Consider the following 17008-nt stretch of genomic DNA (forward strand, 5'->3'; position numbering starts at 1 on the left):
AGTGTGTGGGGATCTCAGGGAGCATCAGGTCCATTTGCATTTATTTTTCATAGAAGGTTACTTTGATACAAATGGACTTACATATCCTAGGTTTTCCTTTTCAGGGCTTCATAGAAACTCACTTTTCCCATTTGTGTTTAACACTTTCTGCCAAACAGAGAGCTCTAGCTGTAGTTTAAGTCCTCTTTAGTGTTGCAGGCTCATCATGTTGAACGTGTATTTTCACCAGGAGGGAAAGGAGTGTTGGGTGCTGTGGAAGCAGTGGGTGTCGGGTCCCTGACAGGCAGTGTGCTGGAGTTGAAGATAACAGCTTCTTCTGTACTGCCCACAGCATGGCTCAGGAACGTGTCTTCTCTCTCACAGAGATGCCAGCTGCCTTCTCTGCTGTTAGTCAGCAGATGCACTCTACTCCTCTGGATTCAAAGTAGAAGATACTTTCGCTAAGGCTTCCTTGCTGCCCTTCTTTGTTAACAAACTCTTCTTTGTTATTGCTGAAACTGAGATTTCCCGAGGCGGTCTGGGCATGGGGTCGCTTTGAATGCAAGAAGCACTGCAGAGCAGCACGTCTCGGAGCTCCAAGGGAGGCCCTGGGGTGCCTGCCCGGCAGCGGGGGTGTAGGGGTGCGTGTTGAGTGAGTCACAAGCTGCAGAACCGGGAGGGCTGGGGCGTCAGCGCCCTTCGTGCTTGAATCACCCTTAGCCAGCAGCAGGTCAGCTGGCGGATGGCTGCAGCCTGAAGTGAAAGCTTGTAACTCGCCAGCCAGCACCCAGTTCCAAAAGTGAATATCTGCATTTCATCAGCGTCTTGCATTGTCTCTCTGAGAAATGGTATTCAGGTGCAGGTAATTGGTAGTGCTTCAGTTTCCTGTGGCTTTCCACCTATTCATTTGTGTTGGGTCAGCTCGACTGCTTTATAAACATGGAAATGGGCTTGAAATCTGATGAGCTTGCAACACAGAAGAAAACTTACAGTGCTATCAGATCTCAAATGCCAGAACTATGGGGCTTTCTACCAATCTCCGGTTCAGGTTTTCACGTAGTGTTGAAATAAAAACTCGGCACCTCTTTCAGGCTCAGTCAGAGAAATCGTTCCAAAGTCCTGTAAAGGACCAAATTATTCTTCACTGCTTGTGCTCTTCGAATATGTGGGAATCCTGTAGCAGTTGAGAGGAAACAGTGGTACCAGTGAAGTCAGCTGGCCTAGAACTTGTTTCATGTGTCCTTGGTATGAAAACGCACTGAAGTTTTGCAACAAAACGGCAAATATAACATACTGTGACATGTTTTCTAACCCTGGAATGGCAAGATTAAATTTGAACTGGTGACAGGTATCAGAATATTTGCCTAAGCAAACATGGCAAAAGTTGCATTAAGCCTTTTGGAATGTGCAGTCACCCACTTCTGCATGATTTTGATGATAAAATCTCAAAGAATAGAATAGAAACCCTTTTCATTTGTAAAGTAACAATCATCAAGTTCTTCCAGAGTATTCTATCTTTATACTAAAATATTCTGCAGATTTTTCTGTAAATTAGATGGAATAAAAAGGCAAATTTACCATCCTAAATGCAGTTTTCTGATTGTGTCCCAAAGACATTAAGCTACAATTGTGTTTCCTTAATACAAACGTTTTGAAATTAAAATTGCTTTTACTTGGAGTTGTGTCACTATTGATGTCACAGCATTTTCTTTACTAGCAGAGAAATTCTAGTTAGAGGCCATAAGTCACAGGTTTTTGTCTCTTCATCTCTCCTTGTGATTCCTCCCAAGTTCTTCATGACTCTTTAAAGTATTCCTAATTTTGAGTATACAGTTTTTTGTGGTGCAGACTTAGAGGTATTTTAGCTACTTCCTGGCTATTGTCTCCAAATACTTGAGAGATTATTTTTGTCCTAGTATCCTACTGCACTGGTACTGAACCTTGTTTTACAGCCCAACATCCTTTGAGCTTGGTGTTCATCTGTGAACAAAGATCTGCCACCTTTGATGTAGGTGCTCTGATCAGTTAATGGCTGTGGAGCATCTTTGACCAAATGCAGAACTCTGAGCATTTTTTATTAAGGCCTTTGGTGAAAATGTTGGTGCCTGCATCTTCCTGGGAAGCTGAGCAGTTTGACGAGGGTGATGGGTGGTCTGCCAGGTAGTGCCTAGGTGGCAGTTGCTTACTGTTGGAACACCCTCCCTCCTTCCAGAGAAAGGCTGTTCCTTCTGCCACTTTCGGACTGGTGTTGAGCTCTTAGTCTGGATTGTCCTGCTAATACTTCTAGAGATTATTAGCTTCCTCTCTGATTTATGGACCGTATTTATTTCTCAATGACTTGCAGAAACTCAGTGTCAGCAATCAGATCTTCAGACCTCTTGCAGGGCTCTGAGGTGCTGTTTCACTAATAGCTCACTTTTGGTACTATTTAAATATCAGTCTGAGTTGTTGGTTTATGATATGATGTGCATCATTCTGCAGTTCAGAGCATAAATAACTATGAGAAATACCTACCTTTTCTGTGTTACTGTTGACAGATTTGACCCTATGAACGTAGTAACAGACAACCTGCTTGTTTCAGATGTTTTTATAGATTGTTACATTTGGTTTTACCTTAATGTATTTAACAAATTCTGATTGTCTGCTGGAAGGTGGTGTTTTTTTGTTCCTTTGTTTGTTTTTTTTTTTTCCCCTTCTTCACTGCCTCTTACTTCCGTTGTTTCCCAAGCTGGCTAGCTGCTATTTTAGCTCTTTTCTGGCTTCCATTAATCTTGAATTTCTAAAATTGTCAATACCACATTTAGGACAAGTTTTTTAAATTAAATTCACCTCTTTTGAACTGCCCTGATTTATAGGATTTGACCAAGAAAATATGTATTTTAAACATAATTTCTCATTGCTAGAGAGGCACCTTTTCCTGCCATAGGTATAGTCAGCAGCCCAAGGTTTGGCTGCAAACCTACTTTGTTTCTTGTTTTTCAGGTCAAAGTAGCATCCAGTCAGACTTTGCTTGGCATGAGGCAGAAACAGGATTTTCTAGCATGGTGAGTACTTGCAGAATCAACAGGCTGATGATTTCCAATGACCAAGAATTCAGGAGACACTGCATCCTAAATAAAATCAAGAGGGGGTCAATAATCACCGAGTAAATTCTGTTTCACTTCAGCCACTTGTTTTATAGGTGACTCAGGGAGGAATTTAGGAAAGGCACATTGTGGAGTGATTTAATGTGAGCTCTCATGGTGATCACAAGGAGCACTACTGGGGGAAGTTCACAAATGGAGTTTTGAAGGAGCTATTTAAAATGATAATATGGGTAGGGATTTAATGATGGTGCTCATGAGAAGACCTTAAATAGTGCTCATGTAGCAGAGGATGTTTTTCCCTTTAGCGCTCACTGTTTTTGACTTCCACTGTAAACTCTTTTTCTCTTTGGTCACTTCGCTAGATGGAGACCTCTGAAGCCTCTTTCTGCTTTTTTTTTTTGATTCCACAGCTGAACACAGACCAGAAGCTCTCTTTTAGTTTGCTGCTTTTCCCGGCCATTTTCATTGAGTGGTTCAAGGAAAAGCTAGAAAAGACCTTGCAAGATCACAGAGTTCCTCTATTTCATCAACTTGGCCCAAGGCAATAACCCTAACCTGCTCTCAAGTATCCTGGCAGATGATCTTAAAAGTCTCCAGTGATACTCTCCTATCTCCCTAAGCTATTTATAATTCTTTTTAATAGAAAAATTTGCCCCTGTTTTAAATAAAACTATACAATTTCATCAGTTGTGCAGGAGCCACTCAGGTTTTGACACGGGCAGCAGTGGGAGAGTGCTATGAACTTGATTGCTGTAGCTTCATTTTGCGTTCCAGTGCCACCCACCAGATGAAAGAGGGTATGGTAAAGGTATCTGTAGCTTGCTGCAGTAATGACCACCCTGCTCACCTCTTGGCCCCTTGATATTCTTTAAGGTTCTGTACCCTGAAGAATTCTCATTTATTCTGATGTGTTTTCCTGATCTTTTGCTTGTGCTGGTTTCATGAATGATAATGTATTATTTTCTTTCTTCAGTGAGGTTTGTTAGTAAAACTTTTGTTACAGAAATACAGATGGGAGAGAGACTGGAAAGGGACTGAATTAGACCCAGACAATACAGAGATAAATGATGTGCAGATAAGGGTCATATTTCACAGCAGGGCATACAGTGATGATTTACCTCGGAAGTAATAACACCTTAAAAACCACAATATATATTTACTAATATTATTTAAAATTAGGCCCCAAAGTGAACGTCAATTATTTTGTTGAGACTTTGAGTATCTGGCCATTTGGACTTTCTTGCAGTGTATCGGATTTTTCTGGTCATGGATTGGATTGGTGCTGGTGAATTTATGGGTAGGCAGAAGCAGGCATCTGGTGTACCGTGCAGGGCAAGAACCGTTTAGAACAGAACTGTGTATCAAATGCATTTATTCAAAGACAGGCCTTTCCTACACAGTCACCAGTCTATTACAAGTGCAGATTTCTCTAGTAACCATGTGTTCTTTGATTTCTTTCTGTGCTATGATACAATTAGTTTCTTGTGATCTAGGTGCCTGCAGTACACTTGAGTTGTTTCTGCAGCAGAAGTAATTACTTTCTCATTAAGTCTAAAAAAGTTAGTTACGAAGCCTATCAAGTTGTATCTACCTACAGGCCATGTTCATTGTATCCAAACCCCTCTGTGGTATGGTCTGTTGATGCACGAGTGACATCCACAGGCCCATGGTCTGTCTCGCTCTGTTCTGGGATGATCAGTAAGTGCCACTACTGGTGTCTTTTCCACTTGCCTCTTGGCTAAATGAAAGCAGTAGTATAATGTTCAGTGGTGCAGCAGATGTTTCAAAGTCCTCATCAATGAGGAGATTACCCTGTTACCTAAATTAGGCACATTATGGAATTTCAGAAATGGAAAAAGAAATGTCTGAGCTACGTTTGAATTGGCTAAGAAAGTTTTGGGATTAAAGCATGGAGGGGAGGCCTCCTACGGTACTGGCTTTTGACCAAAGTTTTATGGTCTTTTATTTATCTGGTGCCTGTTCTACAAGGAGCAGATCAGGAGAGAAAATACAACTGGATGATGCATTTGGTTTGCTGTAGAGGAATCATTTACCTTTGCATTGCTTACTTGCCTCCTGTCTTCTGATTTACCATGACCTGCAAGGGAACATTCCTCTACCACAGCCAAGGCATTCAGGCGGAGCTAATTGAGCAATTAAATTATCAGGTGATGGAAGTAAAAATGTCATCCGAACAGTGGATGCATTTAGCAATCTGACTCCTCTTAGTTTATGACTTGCTATTATGTAATGTGCGTGTTGCTACATAGTCGCATGCTGTGCAAAAACAAAGAGGTGAGCAGCTGTTCTGACATGCGCTGTAGCTGCACAGGTTCACGACTGTGGGGTTCATGGCTTCTGTCATCTGACCATAGAAGAAGGTGATGGTTGGGGTTTCTGAAGATAAACCATGAATGTGGACAGTCCATTTAATATACATTAATTAAATAAGTAATAAATAAATAAACACATTAATTAAAGTCCATTAGTTCATTAATATACAATAATAAACTTTCCTTCCTAACTCCTCCTTTCTTGAAAGCCTCTTGTCAGGAGCTGGTAGCTGTGGCTGAGCCAACAAACACATGAAAAAACCTTTCTTTCCAGTCAGGTGCATTTCACCTCTAATCCATGAAGGAGCATGCAAAGCTAGGCAGTGCCCAAGCCCTTGTGGGTTCATAGAGAATTGCAAAGGGAAGCAAATTCCATTTTGGTGAAGAATAACAAAGATGATGATCTGGCTGAAGATTCATTTGGTATGACTAGTAGAAGCAATCTAAGATGCATGTATTTTCTGAGAATGTTGTAGAGATGTGACAATTTTCCATGACAGCTGTCCAACTCAGCAATTCTGGGAATTATATATGTAATAAAAGCATGTCAGAATTCTAGCTCCCTCTTCCTGTACAGAACTTCTACTACACAGATTGTTGTTTTAGCTGCAAGATCAGTAATGGTGAAAACCACACTTGTCCACAGCAATGCTGCTGTTATTAAACAGGTGGATGACAGAGCATTGGAAATGCTGTAGTGACAGAAAACACAGGGAAACCTGAAGCACTAGAATGAAGGACTGAAAAAGATGCAACATGGTCATTGGGACAAACTTCTGCAATGAGGTTAGACCAGGGTGTAATGGAGAAAATACTGCTGCTGGATAGATTTGCTTTACTTCCATGGCAGGAGTTCTGTGTGTTGGTCTGATCACGTAATCTCAGACCATATTAGAATAGAGTTGAGAGAGAGAGAGTGAGAGAGAGAGAGAGTGAGTAATTTTTGGCTTGGTAGAAAGGTTTGATTTTAAATTAAAGGCGATGTTGCAAAAAGGTAATGAACACTGACTCTAAAGACAAAGCAGGTTATTTCCTTCCCTTTTACTGACATTACAGAAGGACTTAAAAGAGTCTACATGTTTCTGTTCTATTGAAATTCTCAAGGGAACATCATTCTGAGGGGATGTCCAGACTCAGTGTGGTCCAGTATGTCTTAAAGCTGAAGGAGAAACTAGGTCATCTCTTCTGTTGGGGAGAATGTATAGTATGCATGAAGTTCCCAGGACCTATATTATAATAAGATTATGTGCTCCTGTACCTGTGAGCTGGATGTCCAGGCTTTATCATTACAATCGTCCATAGAAAGTAAAGGTCAAGGTCTGTCTGAGGTTCATGGACTAGATTTGTTGGCAACATTTCTCCTTAGGCAAGTGGGTGGCTTGAGAAGCTGTGCAAAGGTAAGTAACAAGTTAATCTGCAGGAAGACACTTGTATCAAACCTGTTTTTCTTCTATCCAACTTGCCCAGAAATGAAAGATAGTGACAGAAATCTACTTTATGTTGTATAAATCACAAATATTAATTTTCATCTTTGTCTTTTATGGCTGTTCTTCAGCTGTGAAATCTGATTTCTGTATCACACAGCGAAGACATATATTTGATACTTGAAATGTAAATGATCCCCTATTCCAGTATCTTAGGACGTCCACTTTATTTCTGATCAGAAAGTTCTCCCATTTTGTTATCTCTATGTAGCCTGATCTAGCAGGTCTCCTAGTGCACTTGGATTTTTAATTCAAAATTCAAAGTGGGGGGTTGGAAGCATTTGTCACTTGGGCGTGGGAAGGTTGTCCAGCATCTTGGCCAATGTGAAAAGGAGAGCCAGGAGAATATGGTCTGTTTGAAGAAATTGGTATGCGGTTATCATGTTCTTCCTTCTGACCATCAGACCTCAGGAGTTGTTTTTTGTTTTTTTTTTTTTTTACTTTGCAAAAGATGGTAAATTGGCTTAGTGTGGAGTGGATGTGATCTAGCTCTGTCCCTACTGTCTTTGAGAAGAGATTGGTTAGATAGGTACAAACTCTCTTCCTCACAGCTGCAAAGGACCATTAGTCTTGTGGACTGAGCTCTCATACAGCAAAACAATCTTCCACTCACCTTCCCTCTTCCTCCAGTGATCTGACTAATGCATGTATTCCACATAAGCATTGCATGTCTACTGCTTCCCTTGGTAGCTTATTGCTAATGGTTGATCTCTTTTAACTATGAAAAAACATGTATTTTACTTGTAAGTTGAATTTGTTTAGCTTTAATTTTCAGCCCTTGGTTAGACCAGCTGCTTTAGAAGTCCTTGCTCTGTTTTATTCAGGAATTTAACAGATAGAATTTAACGGTATTACTGCAAAATGTTTTCCAGCCTTTAAATTATTTCTGCCATTCTTCACCTCGAGTTTCAATGCAATCTTTCCACTGTGGACCCCAGAGCAAGATTCAGGCTCCAGTGTCATTTTTATCTGTACTAGGCCTAGAAGGGAAAATACTCCCTGCTGGTTAAAGGTATTCCAGGGCTGCTTTCTGGGGAACACCTCTGTGTCGTTCAGAAGAGGAACCAACTACTTGTTTACTGATTCCTACATGTTCAGTCTTCAGACATAAAGCTGACCTAGAAGTTGCACTAAACGTTCATATAGAATCAAACCCATGGATTCTTGGCAGGCTCTGCTAGTCCTAGACCCAGAGAGCTGATAATATTACTGAGAAACTGGGTAACTATGTACCTGCAGAAATCACTTAGAGGAAGAAACACTAAGTAGAGAAGTCAAACTAACAGCAAGCCTGTTTTTATTCAACCATGCAGGAGATTAATTGGATTACTTTGAGGCCTGACCTCCAATTTTGTATCCAAAGGTCATGGCTCTTGTTGGAGAGATCAATTAACATATCAGTGTATCAGGCTCAACACAGAAATGCCATCAAACAGCATACAGGGAATGTTTACATACTGTGTATTTGCCCTAACAGATAGCTAATCTGTGTTGCTGCTTGCTACCCGTTGCATTTCTCTTGCTCAAGAGTGTTAGCAAATGTTTATTTGACAGAATGTTCTGTTCCTCTCCTGTCCTTTTTAAAAAATTTTTTCCCTTCTCCTATGAAAATTCAGGCTAACCCCAGAGCAACTCCAAGCTGCAAACATCATGTTGCAGGCTGGAGGCTAGTCAGAAGAGTTTCTTTACCGCCGATGGGGGAGAGTAGAAAACATCTTGAAAATATTCTACAAAACGGGGAAAGGACTTTTAACCAAAGGGTAAGAAATCAGAAGAAAGGAGATACAGCACTTTGACTTACCTGAAAACACTCAACAAATTGAATACCAAGGTGAATAGTCTATTTAGACCAGAAGCAAAAAGCAGGCTTGTGAACAGCAGCAACCAAGTGTCTGCTAACAGCCCCTATTGGAAACAGGACTGATAGCTGATCTAGTATGGGTGCCTTCCTGTTGTTTTAGTAGGAGGCTGTGTTTGAAAGATAGCACTAAAAGATCTCCAGAGACCTCCATGCTAGTCCTGCAGGCATTGCTTTCTAGTAAAACGATTAATCAATTGCCTTCAAAAGTTATTTGTAGATTGCATTGAAAGTGTGGAGCACTCTATAACACCATAGTGTTGCCCTGTGTAGGTGTGATGCAGAGCATGCTTGCAGTTAGCATTGCTTGTAGTTAGCATTGCTGTTTAACACTTGAAAGTGATGGAAATCCTGGGTGCTAGTGACCGGAGGGGAGTGGGAGATGATAGGCTGGTGTCTTACATATCCAACAAGGTGAGGTGCTGGAATACTGCTGTCAGAGATCGACACTTAGGAGGGAAACAAAATAAGGGCAAGATGCTAAAAACCCTTATTCCTTTGACCATGCTCCAGGGAAGGTAAATTGTACCCATCACCCAGCAGATGTTCTCAAATTTAGTTCCCATGAGAGACTTTGCTGTGCCATATACTCTTGTCAAGACAGGATGCACAGCCCCTGCTTGTTTCTGCGCTCTGCAGAAGTCTGCTTGTGGCTGTACTCTGGTGCTTTGATGGTGGCTTTGGTGTTTTAGGCAGACAGGCCCTGGAGGGCACTGCCAAGCTCCCAGAGTGACATAGGGGTGTTCTTTTTCTCTTATTTCATCTCTGTCCTTTTCTCTGCCTCAGTGGATGTGAGGGGCAAGGAAGGCTGACAGAATGGCTTTGGGGCCATCCAGGAATATTAAAGCACTTGTCTGTATCTGTTTACACTGAGTGGCCATACTGCATCTCAACATCTGTCTCCATAGGGTAGCTGATTGTGATGTCACGTAGACATCCCTGTAGTCTCTGCCTAGTTGCTAGACACTTTCAGGCAGAAAGAGGATGACAGCCACTGCCTCTCCTGTCTGACAGGCACTCTGTATGGATGGAAGAGGCTAAATTAAAAACAGCAGAAGCAGACTTTCTGGTTTTTCTTGATAACTGGTAAAAAGGAGAGAAGGGAGCAGTCTGTGCACTGCAATTAACATCGAGTGCTATTGCAACTCATCCTGTAATGCGATATAGATACAATCTCAGCAGAAAATTGAATGCTGCACTGAGTCAGAAACATAGAGCAGTGCTGGGTTTTGAAGAAAGTAATTAGCCCCAGGAACCCGGTGGTTTCTCATTTCCCCTGTGGTAAACACAGGGAAGTGGGGCAGTACTTCCCACAGGCTTCCAAAGTCAATTTAGACAAGGTACAGAGACAATTTATAAACCACGGTTTTAATGCTTAGCAAGAAGCAGGCGCACCCCCGCAGTGCCCACCATGTAACACTCGGTGCCATGCCGCACTCCTTTGGTGAGCCCCGATTGCCCTGTCCCTGGGTGGTGCTGAGACGGCGTGAGCCCCAGCCGGTGCAGCTGCTGCAGAGTGCAGCCTGGGCAGCACCGCTTTGGTCCCCTTCGCCTCCTCTCCCGCTAGGGTGGTGCTGGGGTCACCACCGGCCATGCTGGGCTGCAGCTGGGCACCACGGCCAGCCCTCTGCGCGGTGCCTCACCCGAGCACCTCTTCCCGTCAGGCCTCATGGTATGGCAGTGGCCCAGCCCTTCCTTGTGCTAACCTGCACTGGGCCTTCACCAAAGCAGTGATTTGAGGTTTTCCAGAACTCAGCAATCACTTAAGTTCTACTTTCCTTCTCCAGAAGAAGATCAGAAGTGTACTCGATCACAGAAATAAGACACCCGGTAGCCAAGAAAACTTTGATCTTACTAATGATGGGACCTAATGCTTGGAAGCTGCAGCTCACAATTAGTACAAGAAGCAAGGAATGGAGATTTTCAGGTAACCCAGCAGGGATGACAGTAGTCTCTATTTATGTTCAATGTTGAAGTGAAAATTGAGTTTAGTTCTAAAACATATGTAGCCTGTTCCTGCTCTGGGTGATTGCAAGTTCCTGCATTCAGGATTCTTGCTCCCACTTTCCTGGCATCTTACTTGTCGCCATTCTGTGGTTTGTCATATCCAGAAAAAAACCCTGCAGGGTCTTTGGGACATAATCATATCCTCCTCTCTTATGAAATGTATGGACCACTTGAGGCATTGCAGTGAACTTGAGTGAGTGTGCCGCACTGCTTCGTGTGTTTCTGCACCTCTTTCCCCAAAGCTACACCCAACAGTTAACCCGCTTAGCACCAATATCTTACAAGCTAAATAGCTTACATGCCTGCAGTTAGTACTTTTGTTTAGCATTCATGCAGAATTGCATGGTCAATGTAGCCTAGCACGTGTTGCCTCAGAGGGGAGTTTTTCTTCAGTCTTCTTTCATTCAGTTGCTGGAAAAACAGAAGATTATAAAGATCTGAAATATAATTATTTCCCTGGTTCTGTATCTTGAAATGTTGGTCGCAGGAGCTAGCTAGGAAGTAAACCCAAACCTTGTCATTTGGACTCTAAAATGTTTGTAGAACTGTGGCCTTGAGATTACCAAGCACATTCTCAATCTTCTGGATTCTTTAAGCGCCCTCTAGTGACTAATTCTCTGAACTGTGTTGGGTTTTCATTGAGAGAGACCAGCCATTGAAGGGGTGGTTGTCTGGTGAGGGCAGGAGCTAGGTAAATGTCCTTATATTATTTTGAGGGCAGCACTAGTTTGTCCTGCAGAAGCAAATAGAAATGCTTATTGGGCAGTCACTGCACAAAGCACAGGAAAGCAAACAACCGAATGCATGAACACTGCTATTGTGGAAATAGCACACTCAAACCAAAACACAAGTCAAATCAAGTGCAAACCAGTGGAAGAAAAACTACTGGGCTGCTGCTGCAAAGCACTTGAATGGTTCCTGTGAAGCATGGCATTAGTGAAATTCTTCTGAATAATTATCCTTTAAGGTTTGAGAAGGGACCATGGCATTCTGGTTTTCATTTGACACAGCAACTGTACACTAGGCTGATAGGTTACTGACATTTTATTTGTACTATGACAGCATCCCAGTTTTTTTTAAAAATCAAACCGTTTTTTTACTAAAGACTTTTCTTGTTTAAAAAAAAGTTTCACCTGTTTTACAGGACAATTTGAATTACAGTCCAAGCCTATTCTGCTTCGTGTTTTTATCAATAGTGGGGATATTTCTGTCTCTTCCTGTTATTAGAGCTCTACACGCAATGTTGCAGTTACCTGGCACACTTGTCTGGGGACATTTTGAAGATACTTCTTAATGGATTGTTTCAGGAGCGTGGCTTCACCTCGCACCCAAGAAGAGTAGGATAGATTTGCTCCGTTCCCGGAAAGGATGGGAGCAGAAATAAACTCCTTTTGTACTTCGTTATATCCACACAAGTGCAGACTTAAGGTTGTCAGCACACACATGCTTGCTTGTTTCTGTAAAAATTAATGTTCTTAACTTGTAGTTTGCTGTGTTGAATTTATTGTCTCAGTGAATTCACAACCCAATTTTAATGGAAGTGGATCAGCGCTGTAACCATTACTGTTCATTCTGCAAGTTTCGTTTCTGGTGGTGTTTTGGGTATGAGGTTATTTTGGTTCTGTTTTTCCTTCTTTACGCAAAAATTCAAGTGCCCTTTTAAATGTTTAAGTGCATCCATTAATATAGCTGGCATAGGAGTCTGGTGAATCCAGGTCCAGGAACTGATTTATCTGGGCTATTAAAGTCATATGACAATATGCTAAGGGCCAGATATGGAGATGGTGTGCAAACTGGCATATATGAGACTTCTTTATGTTCTTACTTTGTATTAGCCTCCCACCAACTTCCTTACGCCTACTCAGTTGGCATTTCAGGGATGCTAGGGCGGTGTAATTTACGTGGTAAGCTCTTCTTACCATAAGCATTAAGAACGTATAATTGAAATGCACCTCACCTTGTTTGAACTTCCTTCTTTTTTTCTGCCTTACTATGTATTTAAATTGTGTTCAATACCATAAGGCCATAAACCTTATTGGTATGACAGGGTATCTACAGAAATAAAAATTTACTTCTTCAACTGATACCCTGGGGGTATTGATTGACAGCCGGCTGAATATGAGCCAGCAGTGTGCCCAGGTGGCCAAGAAGGCCAATGGCATCCTGGCTTGTGTCAGAAATATCGTGGCCAGCAGGGACAGGGAAGTGATCTTGCCCCTGTACTTGGCGCTGGTGAGGCTGCACCTTGATTACTGTGTTCAGTTTTGGGCCCCTCACTACAAAAAGGACATTGAGTTACTCATACATGTCCAGAGAAGGGCAACAAAGCTGGTGCAGGGTCTGGAGCACACATCCTATGAGGAGTGGCTGAGGGAATTGGGACTGTTTAGTCTGGAGAAGAGGAGGCTGAGGGGAGACCTTATCACCCTCTACAATTACCTGAAAGGAAGCTGCAGAGAGCTGGGTTTGAGCCGCTTTAGCCTAGTAGAAAGTGACAGGACAAGAGGGAATGTCCTCAAGTTGCACCAGGGAAAGTTCAGACTAGATATTAGGAAGCATTTCTTTACAGAACGGGTTGTTAGGTGTTGGAATGTGCTGCCCAGGGAGGTGGTGGAGTCCCCATCCCTGGGGGTTTTCAAGAGTAGGGTCAATTTAGAGCTTAAGGCAGGGAACTGTGTTAGGCAGGAACTATGCTAGGTGAACGGTTGAACTAGATGATCTCCAGGGTCCTTTCCAACCTAGATGATTCTGTGATATCATAAATGTTGTGGAAAGCAGAGTTTCTTTTGGATTTAACAAAGGAGCAAAAGCTCTTGTGTACCTGGAATACATGTACAGGAAGAGTTCAAGGGAAGAGGGAAAACTGGCATTGGCCCTCCTGAAGGAAGCATAGCTTTTCCTTGACTTCTTTGCTTGTATAAGAGCAGGTTATCTGCTGTTCTGTAGGAAGTGGAGGGATAGCTTGAGGAGGGCATGTGCAGGACCCTCTGCAGACAAAATAACTTGATAACTCATCAGGCCTCTCCCTCTTAGGGTCACTGAGTATAGATCAATCTTTACTCCAGGATTCATGTGGCATTTGGGTGTTCTGAAGTGGTGGCCTCCAAGCACAGAACAACTTTCACAGTGTGTCTGTTTGGTACAGACTTTGTATCCCCCCCGAAAAGAATTGTGTTGTGCTTGAAAAAGAAGCTGCTAGTTCCAGGTTGGTCACTGAATGACTTAACGAAGCCACTGAACCTAACTGTAAGATGTTTTAAAATGAATTTTAAGATGAAAAAAGAAAAACAAGGACCCAACATCACACAACCGAAACCCCATTCTTCAAGAGACAGATCAGCATACTCTTTGTTGGTGGTTCACATAGAATTTCACTCGACCAGAGCTAATGTTTACCTCGGAGAAAAGGATTATGAGGATAGTGAGAGGTTTCCGAGAAACAGAGGAATGGTCCTGATCTGAGCAAGTCAAATAATGAGGTCTGCTGGCAAATGAAAGTGAACCTAACAGGGAGCTGTAAAGGAGCAAAGAGATGAATAAGCTGTCAGAAGCTGCTTTTCGGAAAGACTTGACAAAAGAGTTTAATGGATGCAAAACATCTCGCACCCAGAGATGGTAGGAGGGAACAGCGCAGATTCATAGCAGTAGGTATTCATCACCAAAACTCGCTCTTTTGAATGCCATTGGGTTAAATTAGTACAAAGTAAATGAGTATCTTTACATTACAACAATTTATGTGTAAGCTCACTCAGGAGAGGAGATTTGTGGTTTCTATTTTGTCTAAAGCCCAAAGGATGCTGATAGATGAATGCACAGCAGGAATTGCTTTTGTTCTCTCCATTGTGGTTACCCTGGGAAGGAGTAGAGCGCCTTGTCCCACCATCCCAAGTGAACAAACTGTGCTAAATGGTGTAAGAGTTAATGCTTCTAAGTTCTGAGCAGACAATTTTATTTAATTGAACATGGAATAAACGTGAGTTTAATGGCTCAAACATTCACAGGGAAAAATCATCATATGCAATGGCCACGACTGCCTGCTGGTACTAGTAATATAACTGGCTCTCCGTGCCCAGGTGGAACAAGAAGCATTTTAATGCTCTTAAATGCTCCATTCATCTGCTCAGTGTTCGCAAAGCTCTCTAGCACATGGATGGTGGGGGACACTGAGGCTAGCGGGAGCACAGCCTGTTGCACGGTGTTCTTGTGTGGTCACTGAAAGGATGGTTGACCATGGGGCTTGAGCAAAAAAGGCAGCAAACAATTGTGGGTGGTCTGACAGCCACAGTGTCGGCTCAATTAGCTGTCCCTGAGCACTAGAAGCTGGGCGAGCAGTAGCTGGTGCTACTACAACTACTGCTGATGGTAATGGCTCCTCCCGGCAACCGCAGTGTCTTGCCCCATCTGTCTGATCCCTTTGGCAGGCAGCCTGCTCATGTTCTCTTACCAGCTGTGACACCTGGCTGGACCTTCCTTCCCTTGTTCCTGCCCTTCATCCTTAGGGTTGCAAATCTTTGCTGCTCAGAAGTGTGAAGGATTTTTCCAATTGCTGTGGTACCGGAGGCATGTAAATAAAAGGGATGCCATGAGCCCATGGTTTTGAACGAGAGGGTGATTGTTTTGTTCCAGAGCCCAAGCAATGGTTTTAATCGACTCATTGAGAATGTGGCTTCTAAAATCAGTTTGTTCTCTCAATAGGCAACAAATGGAGCAGTGGCTGCTGTATTGCAGATGAGACCCTCTGGCAGGAGGAGACACAGCATTCCGCTGTGGCGGCAGCCATCTGGCATTGGCACTGAGAAAGTGGCGTGCAGCAAGGCTGGATTGATGCAGGCTCCTGGAGTCCTGTATCTGGGGACCTGAAAGGAAAAGCACAGCACATACAAGTGAGCGACATCTTAGTACCAAAATTGCCTCAAATCTGCCAGAAGGACTGGAGATAGAATTTATGTTAAGTGAGGAACCTGCAGCATCTTTGATAGAAGCCTGAGACAGCGTCTGGCAGGGCAGCAGAAGAACATGTGTTGTTTGGGGCAAATAGGTGTATATTGGCATGCTTCCATTACTCAGAGACATCTAGGACATCAGACTGACTCTCCCATCTATGTTTAGTGTATCTGCATGAGCATTTTGGCATGGGCAAATAAGGAGGTGAAAAGGTGAACTGGATCAAACAGCTGAGAGCAACAGTGCCAGTGCTTGACAGGTTTCTTGCTCACTTTTACCTAGTCTGGAAGAATTAAGCATGTATCTTAGTATCTTAGGGTCAGCGTGGGAACAACGTCTGGGGAACGGGGCACAGGGCCCTGTCTTAGAAAGCAGTAAAAGTTTTTCTCCTCCTGTTGATGTGCTGGTTGTGATACGGTTTTGAGGAAGAATGTTTGTGAGAATAGGTGAGGAGCCCAGTACCACTTTTCAGTGGGATCAGTACAGACCCCCTTCTGCCCCATAAAATGTCATTGTCATGTGAGTGAATAACCCTTAGTGTTGCAAATAGGTCCTTTACGCTGCTGTTGGATTACATAAACGCTGACAATGATACTTGACCAATATAATGGCTAAACTGACATTAAAGATTGAACACCACAGATCAGGTGACGGAATCTGTGGTGGTAAGAATGTTCAGCTGTCTCTTGCACACCGCATGATTACCCAAATTTCTTACAATTTCTTGTCGGGCTTTATTTGAACATGAGCAGTAGCTGAACACCTCACCTGCCTCCACCAGTGCTCTCTGGCATCTTTTTCACATGTTGTGGTTGCACCACCTACCACATAAATGAGAGCTAGTTTCCTACAGAGAAAGACACAATACCTATTATTCCTACTATGACTAGTGATTTAGGTGCAGGGAAGCCACTTTTCTGCAACAATATTCTACAAGATCTAAACCGGTAATACATAATAAGGATTCATGCAGTGTTATGGTAACCTCTGGAGATAAAATTAAGTATCCTTGATGCCCCGGGATTGAAGTTTTTTAGAAGTACAGACCGCCCTACATAACGGGGGGAAATTCGGAACGTGAGCACAAAACACGGCACTATAGAACCAAACCCCCAGGCCGCCTTACCCGCCCGCGAAGGGGGAGCCAGAGGAGGGAAAGGGCGCCGTACCATCTCCGGCGCCACGGGCCTACCGAACGGCGCCTCCGACCCAGCCAGCCACCTGACTGTCGCGATCCGCTGCCAGGCCGGTGCCGAGCGGGGAGAAGCCTGTGGAAATGAGGGTACGACCAGGGGTGCGGGGCCGGGCCGGGGTTGG

At 43.2% G+C, this 17008-nt stretch overlaps 1 protein-coding gene across 3 annotated transcripts in view; it reads left to right on the forward strand.

The window, feature by feature from the left end:
- The first annotated feature begins 15520 nt into the window (after positions 1 to 15520).
- SLC45A1 (solute carrier family 45 member 1) overlaps positions 15521 to 17008 on the forward strand; it is a 16262-nt gene continuing 14774 nt past the window's right edge. Inside the window, exon 1 of one of the 3 annotated variants that reach the window (XM_026862836.1) lies at positions 15521 to 15630. The gene's annotated coding sequence lies outside the window, so the exon portion shown is untranslated. The other 2 variants (XM_026862839.1, XM_026862835.1) reach the window with 2 other exon arrangements.

The sequence above is a fragment of the Athene cunicularia genome (genome assembly GCF_003259725.1).
Source record: "Athene cunicularia isolate RWA chromosome 21 unlocalized genomic scaffold, athCun1 chr21_part1, whole genome shotgun sequence".
Taxonomy (NCBI): domain Eukaryota; kingdom Metazoa; phylum Chordata; class Aves; order Strigiformes; family Strigidae; genus Athene; species Athene cunicularia.